Raw genomic sequence first — 12,952 nt, forward strand, 5'->3', positions numbered from 1 at the left:
CATGGAAATATGGAGATCATCCCCATTCCCACACTTGAAGGAAGCTTGTATGTGCAAGGGTTTTGGTTCCACCCTCACAGTATCAGCCTTGAAATGGCTACTAAATATTCCTCCTTATTCTATTACTTTGTTTGCACATTTAGTTAATATTTTTAACAACCAATTTTCTTGTAGAAGAACATTCGAAAAGATCACTAGTGATCTCTATCGGGTGGTTCAAGATCCTAAGGAATCCCTCATGGATTTCGTGAACATGTTTGGCAGGGAAGCTCTGAGTATCCCCAACATCGACATGGCAACTGCCGTGGAAGCCTTCAAATTGTCCTAAAGAAAGACTCCCCTTTCTACGAAGACCTCGTAATGACTCCATGCAAAATAATGGATGAAGTAAGGAGTAGAGCACTAAGGTTCATAAAGGCTCGAAGAAGACAAGGAGATCCAGAAGAGGAGTAACCCTCCAAGGTCATATGACAACCCCAATAGGAAGGTCGAATCCTCGGCCCAAAGATCCCATAAACCTAAACCATATTCCAAACCTGATCATCATAGGGTTAATGCCATTGAAGATGAAGGAGAGGAAGAAGAATTTCCTAAAACTAATTACTATTGCTTTTCTGTGGATATTTTAGGTATAATATTTTCTATGTAGGATCTTGGCGACAAAGCAAGATGGCCAAGAAAGGGAGAAAAGTCCACCGCCTGGAAATTTAAGTCCAAATGGTGTGCATACCACGAGGAATTTGGTTACATAACTGAATATTGCATAGCCCTACAAAACGAAATTAGTTACCTACTTAGCAAGGGATATCTCAAAGAGAACCTCGTCATAAGAAAAGAAAAATCCAAAGAAAAGGATCAGGATCCTCATAAGACCCTAGAAAGACCAGGATCCCCTCATGCGAATGCTAGGGTAATCAATGTAATCTTTGGAGGATCTGACATTTGTGGCACCTCTTACTATGAAATGAAAAGACATCATAAAGTGTCAAAGACAGAGAAAGAAGAAAGGCCACAGAAGAGTACATCAATCACAAGCGATAAGGAGATTACCTTCGACGAAACAGAGAGAATAGACGTCCTAGATCCTCATCATGATGGATTGGTGATCACTCTTTACATCGCCGATCACTTTGTCAGAAGGATCCTTGTGGATGGAGGATCCTCAATCAACATCATACTTTTGCACTTTGAAGAGGATGAGCATCCCTGAAGGAGAAATAGTCAAAAGATCCTCAGTGCTGATCGGATTCAGTGGCGAAAAAAACATACCGTCGACAAAATAAAGCTACCTAGTTACATAGAGTGGGTAAAATATATGCAATGCTTTTGTATAATCGATACATTGTCCTCCTATAATGTTATACTAGGTAGACCATGGATCCACAATATGAAGGCTGCCCCCTTGACATACCATCAATGTGTCAAAATGTCCACTCCATGGGGGATAGTAAAGATCACAAGTGATAAAAAAGAATCCAAGGAACGCTACAATACTTCAATGAAATCTTCTACAAAACCACAACAAACATAGCCAAAATCCTTGAGTATCCTGAAGCCAAAATCCTCATAGGATCCTCATTACCAGAACAAATCGAACAAGAACTAATAAAGTTCCTAAAAGATAGAAGCAAAACATTCACTTGGAAGAATGAGGATATGATAGGTATACACAAGAATATTATAAATCATAAACTTAACATTGATCCTTCTTTCAGACCAATACAACAAAAGAGAAGGAAATTCGAACCAGAGAGAAACCAAATTATACGAGAAGAAGTAGAAAAACTTCTTAAAATAGGAATGATCAAGGAAGTGAAGTTCACAAGGTGGCTAGCCAATGTGGTCGTAGTACAGAAGAAGAGTGGTAAATGGAGAGTATGTGTGGATTATATGGATCTCAACTAGGCTTGTCCCAAGGATCCTTTCCCTCTACCACATATAGGTATATATTTTTATACTGCTATACTATTTGGTCTTAAAAACGCAGGTGCAACATACCAAAGGATAGTCAACAAGATCTTAAAAGAGAAACTAGGGGATACCATGGAAGTATACATTGATGACATGGTGGTAAAATGAAAGAAAGCTGAGGATCACCTCAAGGATCTTGAAGACGCCTTCAACATATTGGATGAATATAACATGGCGCTGAACCCTTCCAAGTGCCACTTTGGAATGAGGTCAGGCAAGTTCCTTTGATACATGGTGACTAAAAGAGGAATAGGAGCAAACCGAGAGCAAATCAAGTCCATCATCGATATAAGATCCCCATCCTCGACAAAATATATTCAAAGACTAACCGGAAGAGTGGCGGCCCTTAACAGGTTCATTTCAAGATCCTCAGAAAGATGCAAGCCTTTCTACGACATCTTGAAGAAGAACAAAAGGTTCGAGTGGACCAAGGAGTATGGATATGCTTTCCAGGAACTTAAAATATATTTAAGTTCAACACCCCTATTGGTAAAACCACTAGATGGGGAACCACTCCTACTCCACCTTTCAGTATCCTCTAACATTGTAAGTGTAGTTTTAGCCAAGGATCTCAATGGGGCCAACATCCCATATACTATGTTAGTAAAATTCTACTGCATCCCGAGACCAGGTATTCCCATCTTGAGAAATTAATACTTGCATTAGTAACTTCTTCCATAAAATTAAGACACTATTTTTAAACAAACAATATACATGTGAGAACTAACTACCCTATCAAGAATGTTATGCAAAAACCAAAGATGTAAGGTAGAATGGCAAAGTGGTCCGCGAAACTAACCATATATGAAATCAAATATGAACCAATATTAGCAATAAAGTCACAAGCACTAGCAGACTTTGTGGCTAATTTTAGTGATGATCTACAACCTGAAACAGAGTTGGAGTGCAAAGAACTCCAAAAAGAATAAAGCATGGGAAGATGGACACTCTTCACTGACGAATCCTCAAACTTTAGAGGAACAGGCCTAGGGATCATACTAAAATCGCCGCAGGGGGACATCATACCCCAGGAAGTTAGCTGCGAATTCGATGTAACCAATAATGAGGCTGAATACGAGGCACTAATCATGGGATTGTAGTTGGCCAAGAATCTTCAAATCAAGGATCTTTAGGTATTCGTCGATTCTTTATTAATAACTAACCATTTTAATGGATCCTATGTAGCAAAAGGAGAAAGACTAGCACTATACCTCTAGATACTCAAAAATTTAGCATCTGAATTCGAAGCATTCAGCGTAAACCAAGTTCCTAGAGAAGACAATGCTAAAGCAGACACTTTAGACAATCTAGAATCTTCTCTTAGGATCCCACCATAAACCAGGATCCCGATAATCCACGTGTTGTTCCCAGCAATCGAGGATCCTACCAAAAACCTGAAGGATCCCGACTATCACAAGGAAACAACCAACGTCACTACAATCAAAGACCCTGACCCTCAAGTTCCTCATCAGGATTATAGCATCAATGATCCTTCCCCAACCTCAAGATCCTGGATCCAACCCATTGTGGAATATTTCCATAATCGTACCATCCCGAAGGAAGAAAAAAGTGACAAGGCATTTAAAATGAGGGTCTCACGTTATGATAATCCAAGATAATTTCTACTAAATATCCATCACAGGCCCATACCGTAGATGCCTAGAAGATCACGAGGCAACAGAAGTTCTCAAAGAGATACACGAAGGAGATTATGGCAACCACACTAGGGGCAGATCCTTATGCTCCAAGGTGTTGAGGATGAGATACTACTAGCCAACAATGAGGAAGGATGCTTTTCTACATGCACAAAGATGTGATGTCTGTCAAAGACGTAGCAACATCTTACACAAACCAGCAGAACCTGTGCATCCCATCATCTCCCCTTGTCCATTCATGAAGTGGGGTATGCATATAGTAGGAAAATTACCTAAGGCACTAGGAGGAAAAGTCTTCATGCTGGTAATGACTGACTACTTCTCAAAATGGATAGAGGTTGAATCCTTAGCTCAAGTACGACACAATGAAGTGGTCTCGTTTATCAAGCGTAATATCGTGACTAGGTTCGGGATCCATGCATAGATCATATGTGATAATGGACCCCAGTTCATAAGCAAACGGACTAAAGTCTTTCGCATTAGTTAGGGGATTAAAATGATAATGTCCATTCCTGTTCACCCTAAAGCTAATGGCCACGGCGAATCCAACAATAAGATCATAGTCAACAATCTAAAAAAATGTTAGATGAGAAGAAAGGAAGACGGGCAAAGGAACTTCCTCTCGTCCTATGGGAAGATAGGACCACTTCGAAGGCATCCACTGGCCAAACTCCAAACTCCTTGGTGTTTGGGACGAAAGTTGTGATCCCTACTGAGGTGGTAATCCCAACATCAAGATATCAACTTAAATATTAAGAGAACAACAATAGGATTCTAACCCAGGATCTTGACACTATTAATGAACTCAGGGATCTTTCCAAGATCCGTATTATTGCTCATCAACATAGGATCACTAAAGCATATAACAAGAACATCAAAGTCAGAAGATTCAAGGAAAACATTATAAAATACCAAGGATCCTAGTGCATATAAATTGGCACCTAAAGGGGAAGGACCTTATCTCATTGATTCAAAAGTAGGAAAAAGGGCATATTGGATAGCCACCCTTGAAGGTAATGTCCTGCCAAGATCCTAGAATGCCATCCACCTAAAAACAAACTTCATGTAAGTTATGTCGATCGTTTTCAAACAAACTCAAGGTACACACACACTCTCTCTACCCTCTACTCTTATTTGATTCTTTTTATTATTGTGAAAACCAATACTGGCTTAAGCATCGGAGGGACGTTATCCAGGATAACGTCCACCCCATGCTAACAGTTGCGTTGTGCAGAAAGTCAAAGATGCTAATAATCAAGGATTCTAACAGGTAGGGATCCTGACATTTTATGATCCTGACATTCGAGGATCCTAGGATTCATGGATCCTAATAGATACATAGTATTGACGATTGTAATAGGTACTTATCCAGATAACTACAAATAGAGACTGATCATATCTTCTACGGCTAAGTGTACTTAATCCCCTCTAAGGTTTAAAGAGTTAATTACCTCTTTCACACGAGTTAAGGTTTCTACACCTCGCTTGGATGCACGAAATCTTATTATGGGATGTGAATAATGTTGGGTTTTAGTATATTACAACATCCTATGGTGCACATACAACCCTAAATACCTTGGATCTATGTTTTCTCTATTATACATGAAAATATGAAGTTTCCAAGATATTACCCTATACTAGCATACAAATATCATATACTTGGGTAATAAAATAGATAGAATACATACCTTTTTTTGATGTAACTTGTCTTCATGAAGCTTGAGTGCCTAGTGCCCCAAGTGTGACACCTCAAATGGTTCACACAACACCATGAACACTTGGAATAACCTTGAGAATAAGGATACTTTGGTTCTCTCTAGTGAAATCGGCCTTGCCCTTTTGTGTACACACACTAGTGCCAATTTCACCAATGAAGGAATTCTTTATATAGTGTGGAGATTAGGGTTAAACCCTAATACCCATGACCTTTCATTTCATATGATCCATGGGTTAAACACTCCATGGACTATCCATGAAAGCTTAGCCCAACCTAAATGAACTTGGTCCATCACACATATATATCTAAGAGTCCATATTTAATTAGTCCTTGTTTGATCACTTAATTAATTATAAATTAATTCTTGATCAATACTAATTAAATAATATGATTATATATTAATATAGTAGAACTTATAATATATTAATATAAATCACTAGTATCCTTTTTCCTCATCTTGTCAATCCAAATGTCCCGATGCCATGCAACCCAAATGGACCATGCCGGGTCGGGTCAAGTCTTACCAATTATAGTTATGGACTTAGACATTAATCCCATAGTCTCCCACTTGGATAAGTCTAAAACTATTATTGAGTATGACTTCAAACCCCGACTAGCAATCGTAGCTCTCAAAAGCTTCTGTCGAACTTTGACCTTGCCGATGAACTCTGACCTTTGTCAATGACTTGTCCATTAGATAAGGGATCATATATTCCTCCATTCTAGATATCATATGGACTGAGACATGGATTATCAATCATTCTCTCTGTCCATTTGTTGTTTCCCGATTTTCGATTTATGATGACTGACTGATCGAACAAATCAAATCAGTCCTGGCTTGGCCAAGCACTCACGTGTGTCATCGCTAAATCATCGAGGGGCCCACAGATATCGCTTTTATCCCGAAGGTAAAAGGAATGGATAAACTTCGACTCATATAGCTTGTTCTACTACTTGTTGAATCATACACAAAGGCACGTTTTATAACATCGAGTTACCAATGCATTTTCGTGCAATCAATGTATAACCAACTCATAGTAACAACTCATATCTCTAGGTTTTAAGAATATAAGATATTATCGTCTCATGATCACTCGTGATAAAATCCATGAAGTGATTCAAATGAGCGTGGGTTGAATCCAATACTCAGAACTTATGAGCACTCATGAGTGTTGTAGCACCGCTTTGTCCAACATCTTAGACCTCTACAAGCCAACCCATGACAGTCTTGATTCATATCTACTTCCAACATATGACCGACTGTGGATAGTTTGAATAACTTAGTCATTCAGGAAGAATGACCTAGTTTATTCTGGAAGTCAAAACATGCAAAATGAAACACAAGAATAAACGAATCAAATACGGTATCAAACCCTATGAATATAAATAGACCACTTTTATTTATCACCATACTGATTACTCATTATTTCATTGTTTCGGTTTTATCAACTTTATACCTGAATTAAAAACACTAGTTGTCCCATGCTCCAAGCATGTAGACTATGTTTTTCTAAGCAATAGCTTTGCCATACACCAATTATGCACTCTATGTTTGTCTATAATCCTTACTTTGTGAAATAAACCAATTGAACATAATTTCAATGATTCTAATTTCACACTCCCAAATTCTTATCGAAAAATGTGAGAATTTCAAATTCCTATCATTTATCGAAATCTGTTTAGATTTTAAACTTATATGCACTGACCCTCCTGTAATGAATATGTACAAAGTCACAAAGACTTGTCAACAGTCATTATAAGGTATTCCAATGGAGATCAACTCCATGGAAACTAAGTCTCGTATTCAAAGTACATTGCTTTGGACATGCTTCTTCCACCTATGGAGACAACTCCATATTCTCATTTTGACTATCACTTCTGAACAAGAGATGCCTCTTTTCAGAATATGTCAATATGGTCCTTCCAAAATTAGCACTATACTTCCAACTGTCCCTGAGCAACCAATCTTTGGTAAACCTCAGATTGTCCTCGACAATTGCTTAATCATTTTAGTCATATCCAATTCTAGACCTTTTCCCTTCTTAATGCCTCTGGGCATTTGGAAAAATTTAGAAATGACAAATATTATAGCACATGCAATCGATCCTGTACCCAAGGCAAATGGTACACGATTCATGATGTCTCACATAAAGACATGATTCTAGACCAGACTTTTGCTACAATATTTTTATTTGCCATGTTTTCAAAATTTGACTATGAAGAGGGATGCCGTAACCATAATCGAATTTTGAGAACGCAATATATAGAATTTCCTTAAGTTGAACCAATCCAACATGAAATTCATATATATATATATATATATATATATATATATATATATATATTCTTGACTAAAGATGATTAAGGTCTCAATCTAAGCCTTTAGAACTGAAATGAAGTATAACCTCTCCCTTAATTATAGCAAAACAACTTTTTCAATCCCTGCAGCCTCACGAATTGAAACTTTTGTTTTCTATAATTAACACTGCTAACTTGCAACACTAACAATAATTATTATGCTCCCACTAACATGATGATTATTAGCATAACACTTATGCTCCCACTAGCTTTGACATATACCCAGAAATCAGTTGGACTTCTAGAAATCAATACTTTATTGACTTTCTTACCAAAGTTCAGATTTCTGATACGAGATGCTTTGATAAAACTTTATCAAAATCATACACCTTTCCTTAGATAGCATGCATGTGTTTCTAAACAATTTCAGAACTATGAAAAGGGATGCCGTAATCATAGTCTCATTTGTTTAGACCTTTTGTCATCTGCTTCAAATCTACTTGGTGGAAGTGTTTCCTCACCATCATTTTTATGAATCGGAGAGAAACATTATGACCCTTAGATTTTATGGTGTATGTGTTCTTATCCATGTGAATCGTCAAAACCATAGTCACAAGACAAGGATAATGACAAATCCAAACTCATATGGACTGAACTTATGCAATCTTAACTTCTTGCCACCTGGCAGTACATGGCCTGTCATTGCTTCCAAGTTGTTATGCAACCAATTGAGAACTTTCAGAACTCCTATGCAAAGCCAACTTTAACTGGAATGGGCACAGAATATGTCAACACGATAGGTTATAAACCTCAAGTTGTGTGCTAGTGAAGAACCTCAGGTTTTATTCTTGATTAGTTCTTGAAATTCTTTTTAGGATCTTTAAGACTCCCACTGTCCTCTTGACATATAAGACTATCTTGCCAAATATTCAAGAGATAGTGCGGATTCTTTATCAAGACAAACACTTCACACAATTGGCCTTAGTTGGTCTTTGTTTTATCCAAAACATCACAACTTACCAATTTCAAATGTACAAGAGTAGGACACTTTTACTCTTACATTTGACAAGTGTTTTAAACCTTTCTTTAAGATATGTCACTCAAGTTACAATCTTGGAGTATGATTCTAAGAATTGTTTTGGAACGAAGTATGACTCATCTTCCTGATCTAACCATTTCAACAATTCATGACTCCTCTTCTTAGTCATAAGAATACACTAAGATGACCTTTAGAGGACTAATTGTGATATGATTTCTAAATCATTAAGATGATCACAAACATGATACTAAAGTACTCTCCCATCTTTTCAGATTTGAGAAACTTTTATCTTTCTGCCTAATTTGATTCTTCCCATTCGTTCTGCCATACATTGAGACTTTTCCAATGTTTCTGAATTATACTTAAACTTGTAAGTATAACCATATTTACTAAGCTTTAGTAAATCAAATAGTCTTAATGAGCTTTATGGTGGACATGACCAGTGCACAAGAATGTGTACTCGATCCCTTTAGTCCTTCACTTGACTCACACATCGATGTGAACAAGTAATTAGTCTTGTTTTTCCAATGCTTGAAAGTTCTCATTCATCATACTATTCAACTTGCATGATTCGAAGTTTCGGTCCAATTGAAACTTGGGCGATGAGGAACTTTCCTGATTTGGTAAATTTAGACACTACCACAAATGAAAGAATCAAATCCATTTTCCAATATTGCTGTCAGTGGAATCATATAAGCAACAATTTTCCACAAATGCCATTGTAAGGATACTTCAAATAAATAAAATTAAACAATTTTCTTTTATTTTAAAACTTTGTGGAAAAACTTATCCTTACAATCCACATGGAAAATTGTTGTTATCTATTCCTTAGCAATATATCATAACTTCTTAAGGAACTGCTCAAAATTCTGATGCGATCGAAATCCACCTTCGCGATCAGAATCAGCATATACTTCCTTTAAGATGTTTCTCTATTCTTTGATTCTTAAAACATCAACATGTGACCCAGTCACATCATGTAATGAGGATCTCAGAATAGAACTTAACAAGGTTAGATAATGGGCTCTACCTGATGTAGAGTCAAACTTATTGACTTTAACATCCTTAGGTAAATTTGGCAGCTTTGCAATCAACGCCCCTTCCTTTGGCAAAATAAACATATGGACCCTTTGGTAATGGGACTATCTCAGACTTAGCCTTTCTCTTTACCATTTGGTCAACCGGGTTGACTATGGCCAATCCCTTTTCATTGGGAAGATAATGCTTTTTCTGGATTTCCAGTGTCACCATTGTCACCGTCCATAAAGTTTTTGGGAAGTTGATCTTCTAATCAAATTTGCTTTACTATCGTTCCAAATCATTGCTGATTCAGCAGCGCCAAGCAAATAGATATGATCATTAAGGTTCATGTCATAGTCTGTTTCATAGTAGTCCCAAAGGAACTCACTATGTGACTTAGAAAGTGATTGAACATCCAACTTTCTCAAGACTTTGACACCCAACTCTCCCGGCTTGTCAATATGTGATTTCATCTCTAAGATGTGATCACACATAGACCTTGCTTGCCATTAGGGCTTGAGTGACCTATAAACCTTGGATCTATGTTTTCTCTATTATACATGCAAATATTAACTATTCCAAGGTTTCATCCTAACTAGCATATTATGAAGCACCTATACTACAAAGTTCTAGTTAGATGACATACCGTTTGATGTAGCTTGATGTCTTCAAGCTTTAAGAGCTTAGCCCCAATAGTGTGGAAGCCTCAAATGGAATCACAAATCACCAAAACACCTTGGAAGAACTTGAGAGAATATGTATGCACACTAAAATCGGCCCACTCTTATTTTCACACACTTGTGCCAATTTTGTGAGCCAAGGACCCCTTTATATATTATGGAGGATTAGGGTTACATCCATGTAAAGCCTAATACCCATGACCTTTCATTTACATAGGATCCATGGGTTAAAAGCTCCATGAACCATCCATGAAAGCTTAGCCCAACCTAAATGAACTTGGCCCATTCCATATATATAAGAGTCCATATTTAATTAGTTCTTTATGATCACTTAATTAATTCTAAATTAATTCTTGATCAATACTAATTAAATAATATGATTCCATATTAATATATTAGAACTTATAATATATTAATATAAATCATAAATATACTATTCTCAAAAGACTATCCATATAAATTGTGCCGGTGAAGTGCAACCCAAATAGACCATGCCGGGTCGGGTCAAGTACATACCAAATATAGTTATGGACTTAGAAATTAATCCAACAGTCTCCCATTTCGATAAGTCTAAAACTATTATTGAGTATGACTTCAAAACCTAACTGGCAATCGTAGCTCTTAAAGCCGCTGTCGAACTCTGACCTTGTCAATGACTTGTCCATTAGATAAGGGATCATATATTCCTCCATTCTAGATATCATATGGACTGAGACATGGATTATAATCATTCTCTCTGTCCATTTGTTGTTTCCCGATTTTCGATTTATGATGACTGACTGATTGAACAAATCAAATCAGTCCTGGCTTGGCCAAGCACTCACATGTGTCATCGCTAAATCATCGAGGGGCCCACAGATATCGCTTTTATCCCGAAGGTAAAAGGAATGGATAAACTTCGACTCATATGGCTTTTTCTACTACTTGTTGAATCATACACAAAGGCACGTTTTATAACATCGAGTTACCAAATGCGTTTTAGTGCAATCAATGTATAACCAACTCATAGTAACAACTCATATCTCTAGGTTTGAAGAATATAAGATATTATCGTCTCATGATCACTCGTGATAAAATCCATGAAGTGATTCAAATGAGCGCGGGTTGAATCCAATACTCAGAACTTTTGAGCACTCATGAGTGTTGTAGCACCACTTTGTCCACCAACTTGGACCTCTACAAACCAGCCCATGACAGTCTTGATTCATATCTACTTCCAACATATGACCGACTGTGGATGGTTTGAATAACTTAATCATTCAGGAAGAGCGACTTAGTTATTCTGGAAGTCAAAACATGCAAAGTGAAACACAAGAATAAATGAATCAAATATGGTATCAAACCCTATGAATATAAATAAACACTTTTATTTATCACCATACTGATTACTCATTATTCATTGTTTCGGTTTTATCAACTTTATACTTGAATTAAAAACACTAGTTGTCCCATGCTCCAAGCATGTACACTATGTTTTTCTTAAACAATAGCTTTGCCATACACCAAGTATGCACTCTATGTTTGTCTATGATCCTTACTTTGTGAAATAAACCAATTGAACATAATTTCAATGATTCTAATTTCACACTCCCAAATCCTTATCGAAAAATGTGAGAATTTCAAATTCCTATCATTTATCGAAATCTGTTTAGATTTTAAACTTATATGCACTGACCCTCCTGTAATGAATATGTACAAAGTCACAAAGACTTGTCAACAGTCATTATAAGGTATTCCAATGGAGATCAACTCCATGGAAACTAAGTCTCATATTCAAAGTACATTGCTTTGGACATGCTTCTTGCATTAAGTTTTCTAATCTTACACAGATAACTTCCACCTATGGAGACAACTCCATATTCTCATTTTGACTATCACTTCTGAATAAGAGATGCCTCTTTTCAGAATATGTCAATATGGTCCTTCCAAAATTAGCACTATACTTCCAACTGTCCCTGAGCAACCAATCTTTGGTAAACCTCAGATTGTCCTCGATAATTGCTTAATCATTTTAGTCATATACAATTCTAGACCTTTTCCCTTCTTAATGCCTCTGGGCATTTGGAAAAATTTAGAAATGACAAATATTATAGCACATGAAATCGATCCTGTACCCAAAGCAAATGGTACACGACTCATGATGTCTCACATAAAGACATGATTCTAGACCAGTCTTTTGCTACAATATTTTTATTTGCCATGTTTTCAAAATTTGACTATGAAGAGGGATGCCGTAATCATAATCGAATTTTGAGAATGCAATATATAGAATTTCCTTAAGTTGAACCAATCCAACATGAAATTCATATATATATTCTTGACTAAAGATGATTAAGGTCTCAATCTAAGCCTTTAGAACTGAAATGAAGTATATCCTCTCCCTTAATTATAGCAAAACAACTTTTTCAATCCCTGCAGCCTTACGAATTGAAACTTTTGTTTTCTATAATTAACATTGCTAACTTGCAACATTAACAATAATTATCATGCTCCCACTAACATGATGATTATTAGCATAACACTTATGCTCCCACTAGCTTTGACATTTACTCAGAAATCAGCTGGACTTCTA

The sequence above is a fragment of the Lactuca virosa genome, chromosome 6 (assembly GCF_052849685.1).
Source record: "Lactuca virosa cultivar CGN04683 chromosome 6, Lactuca_virosa_CGN04683_v6, whole genome shotgun sequence".
Lineage (NCBI taxonomy): Eukaryota > Viridiplantae > Streptophyta > Magnoliopsida > Asterales > Asteraceae > Lactuca > Lactuca virosa.